Source organism: Pogonomyrmex barbatus, unplaced genomic scaffold, assembly GCF_055798465.1.
Source record: "Pogonomyrmex barbatus isolate J1 unplaced genomic scaffold, ASM5579846v1 scaffold16, whole genome shotgun sequence".
NCBI classification, from domain to species: Eukaryota; Metazoa; Arthropoda; class Insecta; order Hymenoptera; family Formicidae; genus Pogonomyrmex; species Pogonomyrmex barbatus.
This window is the reverse complement of record NW_028297112.1, coordinates 2152831-2166676: the sequence shown is the minus strand read 5'-3', so window position 1 is coordinate 2166676 and position 13846 is coordinate 2152831. Positions and strand designations below refer to the sequence as shown.

Here is a 13846-nt window from a genome sequence, read left to right as displayed (position 1 = left end):
TAAGTAATAAACTATCCGGCCGGCGCGTGTAAAAGCCTGGGCGTTCCTTCCGCGGGATTATAGCGGCCTAACAAAGTGCCTCGAAGGAATATGTGACTCACGTTGCCCGACGCGACGTCCATACGAGGAGAAGGAGTATAACTCGCTCGAGATAAACGATCCTCGTCGAATGTTTAACGGACGACGGCGCTTCATAATCAATTCGTAGCGACGAATTAAGGACCGTCGGGGGGAATAGGCGGATCGCGCCCGTGTACCATAATTAATTGTAGAAAGTGTTCCGTGTGCGCCCGCCACTTTTACCGCTCGTAATCGGCGATGGGGTCTTAAGGTCGCAAGTCAAGCATTTCCTGCTGCCCTCGGTGGTAAAGAGAAAAAGAAATTACCGGCTCGATAACCGCGAAGTCATCAACTGGCGTAATAAGAGCTCAGTGATTTCCTGAGCTCACCGATTCACCGGAAAACTCGAGGCTTTTCAATAAAAATAAAAGGTAAAAAATACTGTTACTTATGAAATCAAAATATATTGTTAAAAAATAATGTTGCATTAGATTTATTCTTATTTATGCGCATATAAATATTTTCTTATATCGCAGTCTGTTTGTGCGTTCGAATCCATCAATTAACTAAACGTTGTATGAAGAAACACTTTAAATATCCATCACGTCAAAACAGTTTACGTCCTAATTATGTCTCCTAAATTACATTTGATTTCATTGTGTCTTTTAAAATTTATGACCGACTATTACAGATTTACATCACCACTCCGCTCAACGGTCCCGTCCGACGAACTGACATGACCCCAAATCGCGTGTTCCTAATTCATTTCGGGAAGCGTTAATGCGGACGCGACGTCCGACGTCCGGCGGAATAGTCGCTTTTATCGCCGCGATAAATCCCGTTTTATATAGGAAACACGGCGCGAGCGGAGAGTTACGATACACGCTATAAAAAAATAATTTACTAGGACGATCTCGCGCGACTAACGCTCGAAATGGCTTTACGGACTTCGCCGTGGACGAGGAACGGGGGTTCCGTCTTTTCTCGCGTCTCCGGCTTACCTTCCCCGTTTTTTTCCTCCTTTTTCTATTCGATTACGCGAGAAACCGAATTGTAATGAAGCAGCTTCTCCTCGGGGATGTGGGCCACGGATAAAAATACGCGGCATTGCACGCGCGGGATATCAGCCGGGAAATAAGGCGTGGGCGTCGCCGGCAAAAAATAGATTTTTCAGAGATTTCAGAGTGCATTTCGCACTCCGTCACTTGGTCTAATGTTGCAGGCGTGGTCGGCAAATCACGGGCTTTCGAAACCCTTCCGTTTCGAAGCGACGGAAATAAAATCGGCCGAATGACGTCCGACAGCGACGACAACGACGACGACCTCGGTGACAAACGTCGGGTCTTTGATGAGGCCTGAGACAAGGTTCACGCCGATGTAAGGCGCGGAATTGCGAAACTATTTTTGTGCCGCTAATTATTCCTTCCGGTGATCCCGTATAAATAAAACATCCCCTTCGCGCACGGAAATGCTTTTAGTGGTGTCGTACGGACCGACATCAATCATCTGGGAATCGTACGGTACTAATTTCATTGCTATATTTATTCAAGAATGTGTCGAGAAGAAAGCGCAAAGAGCATTCTTGTTAATTTCAATAATATTGCAAAAGCGCAATTTTTACAATGTCGTCTGTGATTTCGTTATCTTGTAATAAAGGTAGCTCTTTTATTTGAGTTAGAGGAGAATACAGAAGCGAAAGAAATTGCGCTCTTATAATATAGCTGTGAAAGTCAGCCCTTTATAAAGAGTGGCATGATTTTTCTTTGTAAACGTTGCGTTTTTCGTAGATCGTGCATTTGTAATGCTCCGAGAAAATCCCGAAGGGAAGCGTGATTCAGAACGTGATCTCTGTTTCTTAGATGAGAAACGTTTCTTTCTCTCTCTCTCTGTGTGTGTGTGTGTGTGTGTGTGTGTGTGTGTGTGTGTGTGTATGTGTGTGTGTTGAGTGCCACCGTGCAAACTGTACGAGATGTTGCCGCGGTGAGACCAGATCCATTGTCATGGATCACGTGAGGCCGCATACAGGCGTATACTCCGTGTGTGCTCCACGTGGAAATACAAAGGCGTCAAGTTTCGTAACGAGAAGCGATGTGTCGGGCCCATTGTTAGAAAGCCAACCGTCTTCGGAGCGCACGGAAAGACACCCATTTCGGCTTAGTCACCTTATGGGATTCGACGAGATACCATGAGAAGTCGCAGAGGTCACTGTGTCGTTTCTCTTTCCTCCGGTGACGGAACAAGCAGAGCAGTCCGTGATAGACTGGCTGATTGGAAAGACGGATAACGAACGGCGGAACGAAAAGCTCTCGGATGCGTGAACGCTGATAACGACTTTCCAAGCCAACCTAAGCTAAATAGAGTCCCTCGTTCGTGAATTGCGATAATGGCGATTGTGGCGGAGGAGAAATTGATGAGAACACAAAATTTTCATTAAGTTTTCGAATAAATGTAGAGTAAATGGTTTACTTTACAAGCACAATTCAAAGGCATTTAAATTTATAAATTTCGATAGTTACGCTTTTGATAAATCCTCCCGTATTTTTATAACACATTTTTCTAGCAGAAACGCAAATTGTAATACAGCGCATTACATACTCGATCGAAAGAGCTCTAAAATCACGTTTCATCAATTATTACATTTTTAAAAATTTTATTTTATCATTAAGACATTACAACTTGTTACGTCTAACGTAGGGCAAGACAATTCTGCGAGTCAGCGACGAAGGCTATGCATTTATCGAGGATCGACGTGATAGACACTCTCCGGCATCCTTCTTCCAAGAAGGATACACCTTTCGTAATGCATCGCGCGAAACGTTGAACATCGGCATCTCCATCTCTTTCCCTCCCTCTCTCTCTCTCTCTCTCTCTCTCTCTCTCTCTTCCTCGAAGATACATAAGTTTTGCGGACGATTACCGTCTGTTCGGCACTTACGTCGTTTGCTCGCTCGCATGCACGTATCTGCGTTTCCGTTCCGGCGCGTTACTACGAGAGACGTGACGATACCCCCATACGTGAGTTATTTCCGCGCGGCACTCAACGAGCCGTGTCGCCCCACGTGTACACGGCCGACGTCACTTCCGTCTAAGCAGGTTGAACAAACCTCCGCCCGTTGTTTTTCACGAAGGCCTGGACGATGGACGTTCGAGACACACGCGCGAATACGCGCGGCCTCGAACATATCCGAGAAACACTTGTTGCGCAAGGGAAAAGATTTTAGCTCGACTTCCGACGACTGGCCTATTAACAATGTATAGGGTGTTTCGCGATCGATCACTCCGGAGACGAATGGGGACTCAAAAAAAAAAAAACAAGAAAATCAACCTACAAACGTAGGTTTGGAAATGCGTTGTTTTTGAGTTATCGCCATTTTTGCGTTGAAATTTGAAATTGCTTTGCTCTCGAATTTTTTTGAAAGAAGAGAAGGTTCTTTATGAGTTTCTTAATGTAATTTAAAGTCAAATGAAAGTTATAGACTGCTTTAGCATTACTCGGGATGCACAACTGTGGAACCGTGATCTTTGATGCCAAGAGATGTTAAGCGAGCTGTATGTCCACGTGGTGCATTTTGTGTAGTACTGAAAAACCCACAATTTTTATTTAACTTTAATTATGTTATAAAACTCATAAAAACCATCTTCTTTTAATTTTATTTTAATAAAAAAGATTCGAAGGCAAAGCAATTTGAAATTTCAAAATAAAAATCGTAATTTAAAATACTATAATAATTCGAAAATTTCCGGTTCTTATCAACTTTTTTTTTTTATTTTTGGATCCCCAATTATTTCTCGAGCGATTGATTTCTCCTTTAAAACATCCTGTATAATATCTCATCGATTTACATAATATTCTCGCAAGAAGTGTAACATGTAATATTACTTAATTACGTAAAACTTAAATAAAACTATTGCAAATCATAATTACACATGTAACACATTGTCTCATATTGTGAAGTTTATTACATGTTAAATACAGCTGAAAATATATATAGTTTGAATATATTTGCATTATCGTTTATCTTAGGTTACATAAAATGTAATTATACGTGACATAAAGCTCCAGGCTTCGGTTTAATGAACATTCTATTCCCTTACTCTGTCTTACAAGTAATTATAACAGACGCGTACAAATTGTAAATATTATATCCACTCGTAAGTGTTCATGTTGCCGAAGTAAATGGTCGTATTGGATCGCAATTAACCAGTCGTCGTAACACACGATGATATTAATTTAATTTACAACACCCATGGCAGATGAAAGCGGCCTGTTGCAACAAGAAAATTCAAGTATTGTCTCTTTCACAAAATTAACATTGATTTTAACGCAGCTAATTTAATTGATTTATCGGTACGTGCCGTATCGTTTTTTAAATATGGCCGACTAAAATCTCTAATTAGTTAAATATATGATTTAATATATACTGAGCATGTTGATTAAATTTGGTTATAAATGCAATCGAAATATTAATAATTATAGATAAAGTTGATCGAATCATAAACAATCATAAACATTTATAATTACATATAATGTAACATTTCGATAATAAGTTTACTAGAAAAGTCTCAAACAAGATAGAACGATCTGAAAAGTACAAATTGCCAATCAAATTTATTTAATCCGCAGATATTAAATGTCTAAACTTTTATTATTATAAACCTATTGTACAAATATTAATTAATATAATATAAATATTAATAGAAATATTAATTAATAGTTTTGCGTAATTTGTATTTGTATATATGTATAATATTCGTAAAGTAACAATTTAATAAATTGAAAAATCGAGCGATGCCACGATCGTCAGTTTGCGCCACAAAAGAAGGAAATCGCGAGGAGACAACGCTGGATAAAAAGAGGTCGTGGCTACAAATTCAATGACGACCGGTTGATATGTTGCTAGCAGGAGAGAGAGAGCTTATATTCGATGTTTCGCGTAAAGAAACGGCTAGCATGGCGGACCGTACGATTCTCGAAGGCTTGTCACTGAATCACGATTGTCAATGAAGAAATCCACGGCTGCGATCGATGAAAATCCCTGGAATGCCGGTCTCCTCTACTTCTTCTGCCGTCATCTCGTTCGCAAGTACGGCGATAACATACTTTCGAATCGGGAATTTTAACTCACGGAATCGACAATGCAATCGCAAGGAGCGCGGTCGGTTTTTGCCCGTGCAATTTGTTCGCGCTCGACTCGACCAAGTCTTGTTTGAAATACAGCGAGGAACGTGAAAAAGCTTCCGAAATATCGAAAAGATACGGCAATGTTGCATCAGTGACAACGAAATAACTTATTCAGTTAACCAGAACTTGTTAAACCGACGTCGGGATTTAATGTCATATTTTGAACGTTTGTTATTCCTTACGATAATGAACCCAGATAAAAAAATTGAAATTCGACACATCGAGTTTTTCTCAAGTCTATTTTGTGCTGACTAAAAAGCTAAGTCTAATTTTAACAATTCGATACGTGCAGCACGAAGAGAGAATTTTTATCGCGTGCCACCCAGAGCGAACGAAAACGTTTGAAAATCTGGGTCATCTCGTTCTATGTTGGTTCTAAATTTGGGCCGTACGACCACCGTCGTGTAGAAGCTTGCGGCCTACCACGATCAATGACACTCGATTTGCAGCGGCCTAACAAGTACGAATGGCCCGTCATTGTGCGGAACGTATATCACGAAATTCAATTAGCCTAACGTCAAAAAACCGCCAATCAAACGGAGACCCAGAGATATTTATGCCGTCATTTTCATTAACGGGACACTCGACCAATTCTAAAAGTCCAAGAAGAGGGAGGGCAAAATAAATGACAACACGGCAAAAAGAAAAATTCAAATCAATTATAGAGTGCATAGAAATAATTAAAAAAATATTTATCATTTTTAATTATCACCATTTTAATTAACAATCCAAATAACGTGTGAACATTTTTTTATATAAAATAACAAGTCTGCAAGAATCTCGCTTTCTGAAGTCGGTATGTCGATGCTCCGAGAGGTGTGCACTTTCCTACAAAGACTCGCGCAGATTCTTGCAGAGAAACATTACGCCATGATATTCTCGTCACGCCTCATTAATCCCGATCACCTCCACCGTCACCTCCGCCGTCCCTTACTTCCGGTATCATTAACTAACGAGGCGCCCTAACGGTGAGTAAATCCTCATTTAGCGAGAACCAGCTCGGCCGATCGATCATCCAATCGTGGGGAAGTATTAGAACAGCGTCGGTTTCAAACGATAATTCTCAGCCGAAGAATCTCATGGGAGTTTCTCCCGATGCGCGTAAATGGCACGCGTAATGGCATCCGGTGCAACAGGACATTCGAGTGGGAATATATCAAACTAACATTACGCATGACACTACGTATTGTAATTAAATTTCACTGGTAAAAAATTATCATGTTAAATTTAAGTTTGTTTTTTGTATAATTAATATAATTATATATGATATATATTATGGAGATAATTTAGCTTCGTGAAATTTAATAAATAGAGTTTACGATAAACGTGATCGAGTGAAAACGATCCGACGATTGGGATCGATCTTTGGGATTTGAACCCTTTCACGTTTGCAAATATGATGATCGCTGTCTAAATTTTCCAAGTCGAGGCCAAGTCGAGGCTTCGCGCACGACAACGACGACGACGACGACGACGATGATGACGACGACGACGCCGCCGCGCTGTCTGGCCGTGGGGTCGTTTCTCTCGACGCTTCTCTCTAGACTCTCTCGCAAGAGAGAAATCATCTCGCGGCATCCCGCTCTCGTCCCTTCGCCCGAGGCGATGCGTGACACTTGTTTAACGCGCGTGACGTGTTGTCCACGAGAGATCCGCGCGTGTGTGTGTGCGGGTAAACGTTTCCGAGGAAAAACATAAAAACAGAGAAAACAGCCGCGATTCTTTTTTTTTTTTTTTTTTTTCATCGTTACTTATTATCATGGAAATGTCGCTTATTAAACGCTTTCGGGAATAGATCCGCAAAGTGCAAAATGTGAAGAAAACCACCACATGGTATACATTGCATTCTCTAACGTGAAAGTAATCTTGTTGAATGTGAAAAATTCAAGATTGAGGAAACGGAGTACGTCTACTTACTTTAATCTCGATTTAATTTACCTTTTTCCAGTTTTAAGAATTAAAAAAGGATAAACAATTAATTAAATCGAGATTAAAATTAATTTATATCGGTAGAAATGGATATCAGACTTCGAAAATAGATAGTTAATTATGATTGAGATTGAGTTAAAATTGAATATCGAAACTTACTAAGTGTTAATCTCGCATGATCGAGCGTTCTTTTGAAAGCTTCGCGTATTCCGAGGCTGACTTTGATGTTCGTCTTCGTCCTCGATCTTACGGATCGCATGTAACCCGCGGCAGACCTGCGAATCCGACTTAACTTCGTCAAAACTCTGACGCACCGGTGGTCTTTTAATCCGACGTGGACCCATCAATTGCATTAAAGTTGCGACACGGTGCAACGGTTCCGCCGCGGCCGTTAGTTGATTTAAGCAACCGCAAACGGTATCGCGGTCTTCATCACGGTGTGACTTACGCTAATTGGCTTCTGAACGGTCCGATGGAAATTTATGGTAATACGCCAACTCTCGGCCGTGAGCGCTAACTGCTCGCGGTTACACGCGCAGGACAGCCGCGATAACTGCACTGTCTGTTCTAAAGAAAACATCGCGATTTGACGGCGGCCACCACCGTCGCTGCGAATGGGTGCGTACAGTGTCGGATTCCAGAAAGAATCTCTTAACACGCCTCGAAAGTAGATTCATTAAAGTTACTTCAATTCCTATTGCAAGAATCCAACAAACAGAGCATTTCTTATATCGACCCTCCTTGCTCGATTATATTGATATAACTAGATAATAGCGCGGACTAATTATGCTAGTTATTAATATAATTATTATTGTTAAAAAAAATTAGTTTAAAATCAAAATAAATTATATTCTCAGATATAAGTGTTGGTGATCTGAAAAGAATTTTACTTGCTGATGTTGATTTGCGATATTAATTATAATTTTAATTAACTGGACTGTACAATCTTTCTGTTATAAAGGGATCTCGTTCTCTTAAAGCTTGCTCGCTTGTCTAGATTCTGACTGAAAATACATATTTTCGAACTTGGAGGACACACGGTAGATGTTATTTGTTATCGATTGTTATTCTTCAACTCGTCAAGATTTTCGGTTTGTTTATTCGTTCGTATAATAACTGAGACGATCGTCGCATTTCTTAATTTCTGATCCATAAATTCTGTACAATAAGCAAGAATGTTATAATCTTCATATAGATCTTTAGTCTTGACTTGAGTGCAAAAATAATACTCGCATTAATACAAATTCAATCAAATCAAGGTAAAAATTTGGGAAGAAGATTATAATATTCTCGCTTATGAGAATACCTTGAGAATATCTTGATTTCAGATTAATTCTTTTTCACGTGGGTAACAATTTACAACGTATGACAATGACTTAACGCTTCTAAAATTCCGAAAGCGGCAACGCGGATGCCGTTACATCTGCAGTTATGGCAAACCCGCGATTAAAAGTTGGGACAGTCCTCGCTGGTACTTCTCTTCTGGTGAGAATGTGAGATGGCGATTATGCAGGTGCAGGTGCAGCGGCGCAACGCGGCGGTCTATTAAAAACTAGATCCGCGCCGAGCGTGCAAGATCGCGTCCAGATCGTTATAACGGTGCGGCATAGAAATGCGCATATGCACGAGCGTGACAAGAGCGGACATTTATCCCGCGCTAATGACCATTTCCCGTCGCCCGATTTCCACGGTACGCCACCATAGAAATTATCTCCCGTCTTCCCGTCGCGCTCGGCCCGATCGCTCGATAAGGAACTCTCGTATCGCGAATCGACTGAGATGATCATCCGCAGTCCTCGTCGTCCAAGAATGCGTACTTTCTACATAAAAACCGCGTTCCGCACAAGAAATGACACGCTTTCGGCGTGATTCCGACGAATCAGACGCGCTAATTATCGAGCGTGGGTACTTTCCTCTTACATAGTATAATTACGGTACAAACCGAGTTGTAAGCTGGATTAATTTGCACGGAGATAAGGAAGCACGCGAAGCTCGTTACATCTCGGCTGAGAGCTGGTTGTATGTCACCGCTGAGAAATATATATATTAAATAGACTAAAATAATTTCTGCAATATAATCGTTTATCGAAATAATATATATACGAAGAAAATGAAGTACGGCCTTTTCATTCAAATTTCTTTTTATGTGTATATTCAAACTGGAGTCGCATCGTTTTTTGTGTTTACTTTCATATAAATATACCGCTTGGACCGGTTTAAGATAAATTCGTTTATAACAAAAATGTTTCTTATTTGTTTCTGAATTATAAGAAATAAAAAATTCCTGGACAGTTTTATAAAATAAATCTCAGAAATAAATTAGATAATAAAATCTATAAAAATTTTTAGATATATAAATGTTATTCTAAGAAATACCTATCACAAAAAATTATTACTAAAATATCTTTTACGTCAAAATTACTGAGAAAAAAAAAAAACAATTGCAAGTTGAAGAAAAAAGATACTGGAGGAAGCGCGATGAATTCAGAACATAAACGCCGAACGTGAATTTTTGCCCAGTGAAACGTATTATATATTTTAGACCGCGCAGGAACGCGCGTATTTTTCCGCGAATAACGCGCGGAATAAAATTTACGGTGCACCGACCGTCGTGCTATGGGAAAAAGTGCCGCGCGTCGATACTGGTATCGGCGGTAGAAACGGGGCAAGTCGCGTTCGTTCGCGCGAATTTATGGCAACCGGTTTGCGCGATCGACGGAGGAATGTCGGCTGTCGTTTGCGCCTGTCAACTCGCGCGCGAGTGAGAGACGCATCCTTGTCGTCGCTTCGTTCCCCTGTGTCGCGACTTTCCGACAATCCGCGGTACTCCTCTCAAAGAGACCTCGAGGTGAAGGTGCCTCGGAAAAACCGCGGATAATGATCGATATCCCCTCGAATGCCGGAGGGAAAATCGGTATATCTCCGAGTCCTCATGAATCAGCCGTCTTTATAGTAGGACAATTTAAGTTGTTTCATCGTTCACCTGCGATTCGCATTCATATTCAAGTATGCCGATATTATCATTCCTATGGAATAACATCGTCGGGTAGATCTCGTGGAATTGAAATTTATTCATCCACGTAAGAAATATTGAAATCAGAAGGTGCGGCTACCGAACACAAGACGCGAACGAACGACTGGTGTCGACTTTTTCTCTTGTTTGATTTTTATGATTTTTGGAAGGAAATTACGAAATCGCAATTGCGAAAAGAATTCTCATTTACGGAGAAAAGATACGAGGGATACCTGCCAAGCGGAATTATTCCACAATTAAATTATTAAAAGCGATATGTGAAATAAATGCTATATGCGAAATAAAAATTTTATAGCCGCTGTCAATCCTTTGTTAGCGGCCAACGTTACGAAAATTCCCGGATATTATTACTGGTCCGTACCTTGCCAATGGCGTGACTGCGATATGCAGGTGCTACGTGGAACCGTGCCGCGCAGTCTGCCAGCGCGGCGTTCTCCGCGGTTGCGTGTACCGAACCTGTTTCCAGGTTTTACGCACCGGCGAAGCCGACGCCGGCAACCCGGGTGCGTACATGTAATTACGAGTTACCACCACTCCTACCCCGGCTGAACGCGTTCTGAATGCGAGAGTATGTCCGTAACGTCGGTAGGAAAGAAAAAGCATCGCGTAAAGAAAAACAGGAAACCGGCGGAAAAGAGGCGGCTGTACTGTAAAAAGACAAGGCGAGACGACGGAGAGGAAGAAAACCCGACGGAGTCGGAGTAAAGGGAGGGAGAAAAGGAAGAAGACGCGAAGGAAATGTAGACTTAAAGTGGACAAAAGAACCCCAGGTGTGAAACGTATAGAGAATCATATACGGGTTATAAAAAACTGAAACCGACAGAAGAAATGAGAAGAGAATCGTGTGTGAGGAGAAATCTACGATGATACAGAGGAGACAAAGTTACGCAGAAGTTACGGGAAGAGGGGAGGGGGAGAGAAACTAATACAGTGAAACGCAAGATGTAGAAAAAGGTAGAAAAAAAAGGAGAAAAGCAGTTGGATGGAGTATCTTTTTATAACGATCTTCTTGCCCGGTAATTAACTGTTTGCCAGTTAATGAGTCGGCCGCGAAATCCCTCACTATTCGGATTTTGCCTCCCTCTTTTCGGCTCGGAGATATCCCTCGTTTGCGCAAGCATACGCATGTAATCACATGTGCGTGTGTCTGTGTCGTGGTAAAAGGCCGCATAAAGTTGGCTACCGCCGGCAAATAATTACTCTCAGCTCGCTTGTTGTACTCTTGTATTCGCGACGATAGAACGTCGATGATGCTTCTACGCGTCTCTCCTCCTCCTTCCATCCCTGTTCGACATTAGCGTGCGCTCATTTAACGTAATTGCAATTTTCGTGCTCGCCGTAAACGCGAGTTAACAAGCTGGCAATCAATTTAATTTGCCGCACTTTCTAAAAGTTGAGCATTTTTTGCTCATATCTGCCGTATCGAAAAAGTCATGACATTTTAGAAATTTCATTAAATAAAGAACATATTAAATGCCATCATTGATTTAATACATCTTCTAAATAAAATATTTCAAAATATAATATTAATAATGACATTTAAAAAGAATAGATTCTTTTTAACAAATCAAACCGCAGCTTGACATGTTGCGTTATATCATGCGGTTACTTATTCTTGTATGGTACACATCATTCCAACTTAATTAAGACAACGTATAAGTTGCAGCGAAAAATAATATCAATTTATTAAATAATTAATTCAGAAATTATTATTTTATTACAGAACACACATTTCACAAAACTGTTTCTAACTTTTTTGACATGACGCTTCGCGACAAGCACAGATGATAGCCTTAAAATATACTCCCACTGAATTTATCGCTTTCGTCAGCATGGACTTCATGTAACTTCAGGGCGCTCTGGAGGAACGGCAATTTTCAAGAACCAGATCAAAGTAGGGCACGAAAATGTGGTCGATCGGGCACGATAATACGGCCGCTCTTAAACCGACCCAATTGCTGCAAATTGCCACTGTCGTTGATTCGACAAACACAGGGATCGAGAGATGCGGATCGAGAGATATTTCATTTTCAGTGGTCACGGGTGTAGAGAGTGAAAGCTTTTATTAATAACAATTACAGGGAGGATCGAACGAAAACGATTCGCTCCTTCGGCGAAAGAGAAAAGGGCACCCGATCGTCCGACAGCGAAAGTCCCGGATGTCTCTACTACTGGTTTACACGAATGTACGCAGCCGTCGTTTGCTACGTCGTTTACCAAATTAAGTTACGCGCGACGCTCGCGTATAAATTATTCCTATAAAACGCATCAGTCATTCCTCTACTTTCTCTTATCCGCGTATGTGCGTTACGCGCGAGAAGATTTGGCCGCAGAGAGCTTCTTTTCCGCGTTTAACTCTATGGAATTAGAAATGTAAGCACATTTTAATATCATTAGAGAACTCAAAGTTACAACCGTGCATTTCGCAATATTTATCTTCCTCTTTACGAAGCTTTTACTTCGAATAAATTTTCCCATCTAAATTTTAAATTTTTAGAGAGAACGAGAATTTCATTGTACAATGGGATTCCGTTGCACGATGATCTGCCGGAATAAAGATTATGAGGAAAAATGTAAAAATTGAAAATTATTCGTGTAATCGTGTATCGTTGCATGAGTTCTAATGCTGAATTACAATATCATGAAGCAAGAGGAAGCGCGTCACAACTTTGCTCATTCAGTCACGGACAATGTTACATCGTCGCTTCGTATCGATCGCACGTTTTGCAAAGCACGTTCCTCACGGAATTATTTCACGAAAACGTCAACGCCGGAGGGCGCCGCTCCACCTTTTGCTTTCGTAAGGCTTTCGATTCGGAAGAACCATTACGCTTCACACGTGCAGGTCTCATCAGAGTTCAGCTTTCACCCAGTAACGCAGTACGTCGATCAGTGCTTTCCATCCGGAGTGCAAGGTCGACGTCAGCCAAAATTCCTTTTACAGCACCTTCTGGCCAAAGACTTTAATTTTCGATGTGTCAGAGATAAAAAAGAAGAAAGAATATGAGGAAGCAACGTGAGATGCTCATCTTTAACTCGTAATATTAAGTATTGAATTTTATGCGTTAAATCTGTTATATAAAATCTTTTAGAAGTCATTTTTACATATATAAAGATAAATTTTAAAAATAATTTTTAGAGAGAAATAAAATAACATCTCGATATTGTACTTTAATATTCTAAATTAGAAACATATCATATTCCTGTAATTTTTTATCTCGAGGAAAAGTCATTATGTTGATTGCCACACTTCCATTATCACGAAATAGCCTGAAGATTATTTTGGCTTGTCAACACATTGGCACATCACGTCCAGTTTTGGCATTTGTAAATTGATCTTACCTAATACGTTACGAGCACTATGTAAGTGTAATATTGCCTATCGTCGTGTGACGAAGGTGAGATCAATTTAACAGCCGAGGTCTAAAACAGGCGAATAAAATTATCTGGCTCGCGCGAGGATCAATGGGCGAGCCTTGGACGTTAACTAGGTCAATGCGATAACAAAATAGTAAGACATAGACAGAAAATAAACCGTCCTACAAACAATTTCCACTGCGGGTATTTTTCGCTCAATACATTTCGATTAATCTCTATTCACTGGCCACAGAGACATACCCTTTCAATTACGAAGATCACGT

At 40.7% G+C, this 13846-nt stretch overlaps 1 protein-coding gene across 2 annotated transcripts in view; it reads right to left on the bottom strand.

The window, feature by feature from the left end:
• cv-c (RhoGTPase activating protein) overlaps positions 1-13846 on the bottom strand; it is a 205890-nt gene that overhangs the window by 6974 nt on the left and 185070 nt on the right. The window lies entirely within an intron of this gene.